This window comes from Triticum urartu, chromosome 6 (assembly GCF_003073215.2).
Source record: "Triticum urartu cultivar G1812 chromosome 6, Tu2.1, whole genome shotgun sequence".
Lineage (NCBI taxonomy): Eukaryota > Viridiplantae > Streptophyta > Magnoliopsida > Poales > Poaceae > Triticum > Triticum urartu.
This window is the reverse complement of record NC_053027.1, coordinates 109,799,951-109,805,571: the sequence shown is the minus strand read 5'-3', so window position 1 is coordinate 109,805,571 and position 5,621 is coordinate 109,799,951. Positions and strand designations below refer to the sequence as shown.

General features: G+C 51.0%; 1 pseudogene; it reads right to left on the bottom strand.

Moving 5' to 3' along the window:
• Positions 1–215: 215 nt before the first annotated feature.
• On the bottom strand, positions 216–1,999 carry LOC125513915 (annotated as a pseudogene).
• Between the last annotated feature and the right edge of the window lie 3,622 nt (positions 2,000–5,621).

The following is a 5,621-nucleotide window of genomic DNA, read 5'->3' as shown; positions in this document are numbered from 1 at the left end:
ACTCATCACCGGCCACGAAAAGTTCCCCCCAAAAAGCCACCATTGTGCATCTCTTCTTTTTCACCAGGTCCACATGGCACCGTGATTAAACCCACACCCTTTTCCTCCGACTTTTTACAGGGAGCGATTAAGATACTGACAATAGGGTAACTACAGCGTACATGGATTTTGGCAGTGCAAGAACAGACAACAATAACGCCGTCAGGCCACCAGAATAGTTCGGAAATCTCTTTCATATCTTTTCTCCTATTGCTTAAGAGTTCACAACGAACTTGCCATCGAATGTGCTTGGAGAAACAGAACACAAAGTGAAGAGGAAAAAGGATGGTGAAGCACATTAGACAAAATTTACATGGGGAGGAGCAAAATGCACAGCATGAACATGGGGCTCTAGCCTAGCCAGCTTCTCCTAAAGACAAGCACAAAAAATCAGAGCTCACAGTATTCTCTTCGATCTTGGGATCTCTTGTTCACTCCAAATCCAAACTAGCTATCACTCTCAATCTTTTTCGTTCCCTTTTCTGCTAAAGGCAAAGGAAATGCTGCCTAGTGGTGTTACCTAATGGAGGCTACCTGATCTACCGCTAAACCTAGCTAGCTCAGTCAAAACAAGGTCAATTTCATTTGCCGGTGCCAAGACCTCTGCCACTCACGCTGCTTCCGCCGGTGCGCCGGCGGGATGGGCGTCTTCCGGCCGAGCGACGACCGCAGCCGCGCGGCTGCGTCCTTCGCCGCCGTCTCTTTCTTGTCCTTGAAGAACCCGAACGACGGCCGCGAGCAGACGGGCACGTTGAGCACCACCGGCGTGGAGTATGACCGGTCCATCACGCGCGAGCGTGACCGGAGGCTGGAGTGGACGCTGCCGGCCGGGGAGCTGGAGCTGCGCTCGAGCCCCTGGAACACGATCTTGCCGGAAGATTTCATGCGCGGGGAGTCCACCGAGGCCACGGACGGCGGCGGCGGGGTGGCGGGCCGGCGACGGGCGGGGCTGTGCGCGGCGCGCGGCGGGGCGGACGCAGGCGGGGGGCAATGGCGCTGCGGTGGGGCGGAGGCGGGCGGGGGCAATGGCGCTGGGGTTGGGAGCGCACGAGCCGGATTCGTGGCTCGGGGTGAGGTCGACCGAGTCGAGGGAGTGGCGGGGGAAGTCGTCGTGGTCGTAGGCGGACGAGGAGGAGGACGACGACATGGAGAAGCGGGAGGAGGCGAGGGAGAGGGACGCCTCCGAGTCCGAGCTGTCGCGGAGGAGCGGCGCCACGGAGAGGTCCGACGCGACGGCACTTGACGCGCGGCCGCCGTTCCGCTGGAGGAGGAGCAGCTTAAGGGACCTGGCCGCCGACGAGTTGGACGCTCTGGAGGGAGTCGCCGGCACCGGCGAAGGAGATTGCGGAGGCGACGGCGACGCGGACGGCTTCTGCGGGGTCTGGACCTTCCTGAGCCGCAGCAGCTCCCGCCAGCGGCTGGAGCACGTCGGCGCCTTGGGGGAGAACACGTAGGGGTCGAAGACCTCGGCCACCGAGGGCCGGTGGGTTTTCACCATCTCAGGCGCCGCCGGGATCTCCGCCGGCGCGCACTCCCGCTCCCGCTCGGCCTCCGGCGCCGCCGCGGACGCGGGCTGCGGCCGGAGGGGCAGCAGCTTCCCGTCTGCGAACAGCTCGTCGGCGGGGAGCATGGTGGCCGACCCGCCGAAGCTGAACTCGAAGTCGATGAACTCCTTGGACGCCGCCGCCGCGGCGGGCTGGTCCGCCTTGCAGCCGCTGCTGTCCAGCGACAGCGCCTGGCCGCGATCCGGCGCCACGGCAGCAGGCGCGTCGCGGCTGAAAGAGAGGCGCGGGCCGAGCCAGCCGTAGGAGACGGCGGCGGGGGCCGCGGCGGGCATGCTGCTGGCGACGGCGGATGCCATGGCGCATCCAAGGGCGGCAGGGCCAGGAGCGAGCGGGCAGTACACTGGTCACTGTACTTGGCTGCGGGTGTGGAGCGGAGCTGGTGGGAAGGGAAATGCCGAGACAGGGACGCACGGGTAAAGGCGCGCGTACATATATAACCTGGCGCGGTAATTTTTCTGACAGGCCGGGCCCAGCTCGCCGGGGCGGCTGTTTGAGGGGCCGACGCGTGGGGCCGACCCCTCGTGCCCTGCGGGTGGAGACGGGGAGTTGATCCGCGGTTAATATTTTTGACAGTAGGTTGGTGGCGCTACTCGACTAATTGTATAGTGCGGGAACAGTACACCTCTCTCAATCTTTGTGTCTGAATCTGGCAAAGGGAAATCGGTGTTGTTTTTGTCTGCATTTGGAGCCGCGTGTTGCGTTTAACAGACAAGCAAACGCCAAGACGGGCACGCTGCCTCTGCATGGAGCAAGCGGCAGTGATAATAATGTACTCCTAGTACGTAACGTTGCGTTTTGATCACGCCGCGACAAGGCAGATCTGCTCACGCAAGTGCTTAGAGCATTTCTAACAGAACTGGGACACTTTAAACTCAACTCAGCTCGTATCTAAGGCGGATATGATGCCGATTGAACTTATTTGTCATGTTATTTCCGACTGTCTCGATCCATCTCAAATCCTTTCAAATCGATCTGACCGATCCTTCTTTCTCCCGCGTCCGTCCTCTCTTACCCACGTTCGCTCCCCCTTTGCTCCACGTCCACGTCACCGACCTCCTTCCCCATTAGCCATCAACACCCCCTCCACTGCCCGCCCGCATCATGGAGAGTTGCTCGGCGGAGACCGTGGGGGTCTCTACCATTGGGGACAAAGCGGAGAACATTGGTCGCACGGAGTGGCGTGTCCGACAACACGCCCGAGGGAAGGCAGAGAATGTAGTTGTCGAGAAGGACACCGACGACATGGAGTTTGTCGCGGCCGTGGCCATGCACGCGCCCTACACCGTTCAGGGTTCGCAACGGCCACACACCTTGGATGGCTTCCCGCAGGAGTGAACACGTCCTCGGACCCGGCGCACAAGTCATCGCAACTCCAACGGTCGCAGACCACATCGGGATCTCCTGCGCCGGACATTCCCAGCAACTGTTCATGACGAGCTCCTTCAAATTATGAGATGGGTGATCAAAATTTGTCTGAGGCAATGATAGAACGACTAAAATAAAGGTGAAGGTAAGAGGAAATGCATTACTCAACCCTTGAATATATATAAACTGTTGTGTAAAGATTGGTTGGCCACAGGCATGAAGCTTGTTTGTGGAACCGAACAAAAGGGTTCACAGTATTTAGAAAAAAAAAATCCATGCATGGTGCCACAAACACAAGCACTACATGGAGTCGCGTTCAATCCTTATCACATGTAGTGGGGGCTTTGTGCAACATAGATCGGACGCCATCCAAGAGTGTGTGAACGCATTTTGTGATTTCTACGCACAAGTGTTGAATGGGCACCAAAGTCGTATTGGAGTCGATAGCCATGTAAGTTTTGTCTGCTTGATATTCGCCATCATCCTTCTTGCTTGCTTCGTTTCTCGCATTATGTTGATGTGTGATTTTCGCTTGCTAGACAGGTTCGCTGTTGCTTCGTACCATCAAGTTGAGAAAAGAAATCATTCAGTATGTTCCATCGTTGGATGCAATTGAATGAAAAACCGAAGTGATCAAACCTCTTTGAAATTAGGATAAATTAGAAAATAAATCTCAAGAAATTCATCAAGAAGATGAAGAACAACGATTACGTAAGCTCTTGCCGATCTATTGGATTGGATAACGACGATGAGCCAGGTGGAAGGGTAAACGGACATGGAACATGTAACAATCCCGAATTAATGGTAGCAATTAGGAATTAAGTATGTACCATAAGCATCATGTTTAATGAAAAAATCATGTTAATTTGAAATTAGGATAATTCAACCCTCGAGTTTCCCTGAAATGCAAAACCCTAATTAAAACCCACTTCTAATAAAATTCATAGATCTTGATATTCAAATTGAGGGAATTCACATGATGACTTATCTTGAGTACTTATATTTAGCCTGCCATTAATATTAGGAATTACCCACAACACACTCATAGTTGAAACCCCAAACTTAAATAAAAATGGATACATATTTTTAGAAACAAAAATATACACAAAAAATATCTTGAAATTACATCTGACTTGAACTAGCCCCTTTTCGCCACATATAAATTTTCAAGTTATTTGGTGTTGTTTTGGCTTTAAAAAAAAACTAAAACAGAGTAGCAATTTGTTAAATCAGAATTGATTAGTGGCAGTTCAAAGTGCAATGATTAGATCATAGCACTGCCATCTTAGAATTGCCACCCACTTATGAGTGTAGTTGCAATTGGGCATTTCTATGACCAGTGCATCATAGAACTATTCAAAATACGTGAACATTTTTCCTAGGTTATTTGATAACCCATAAGTCTAGGGGATCGCAACAGTTTTGAAGGATAGAGTATTCAACCCAAATTTATTGATTCGACACAAGGGGAGTCAAAGAATATTCTCGAGTATTAGCAGTTGAGTTGTCAATTCATCCACACCTGAAAGACGTACTATCTGCAATAAAGTATTTAGTAACAAAGTAATATGAAAGTAACAGCAACGGTGGCAGAAGTAATAGTAGCAAATTTGTAGCAATCGTAACAATGGCAACGGAAAAGTAACTTAGCAAAGATCAATATGAAACGAGCTTGTAGGCAATGGATCAATGATGGATAATTATATCGGATGGCATTCATCATGCAACAGTTATAACATAGGGTGACATAGAACTAGCTCCAATTCATCAATATAATGTAGGCCTGTATTCCGAATAGAGTCATACATGCTTATCAAAAAGAACTTGCATGGCATCTTTTGTCTTACCCTCCTGTGGCAGCGGGGTTCTATTGGAAACTAAGGTATATTAAGACCTCTTTTAATAGAGTACCGGACCAAAGCTTAGCACTTAGTGAATACATGAACTCCTCAAACTACGGTCATCACCGAGAAGTGTCCCGACTATTGTCACTCCGGGGTTGTCGGATCATAACACGTAGTAGGTGACTATAACTTGCAAGATCGGATCAAGAACACAAATATATTCATGAAAACATAATAGGTTCAGATATGAAATCATGTCACTCGGGCCCTAGTGACAAGCAGTAGGCATATCAAAGTCATAGCAACATCAATCTTAAAACATAATACTAGGGATCAAACCCTAACAAAACTAACTCGATTATATAGTAAATCTCATCCAACCCATCACCGTCCAGCAAGCCTACGATGGAATTACTCATGCACGGCGGTGAGCATCACGAAATTGGTGATGGGGGAAGGTTGGTGATGATGATGACAACGATTTCCCCTCTCCAGAGCCCAAAACGGACTCCAGATCTGGCCTACCAATGAAGAACAGTGGGTGACGGCGGCTCCGTATCGTAAAACGCGATGAATCCTTCTCTCTGATTTTTTTCTCCCCGAACGTGAATATATGGAGTTGGAATTGAGGTCGGTGGAGCCTCGTGGGACCCACAAGACCAGAGGGCGCGCCCCAGGGAGATGGGCGTGCCGTCCACCCTTGTGGACAGGGTGTGGGTCCCCTCTGGTTGATTCTTTCGCCAATATTTTTGATTTATTCCAAAAATAATCTCCATGAAGTTTCAGGTCATTTCAAGAACTTTTATTT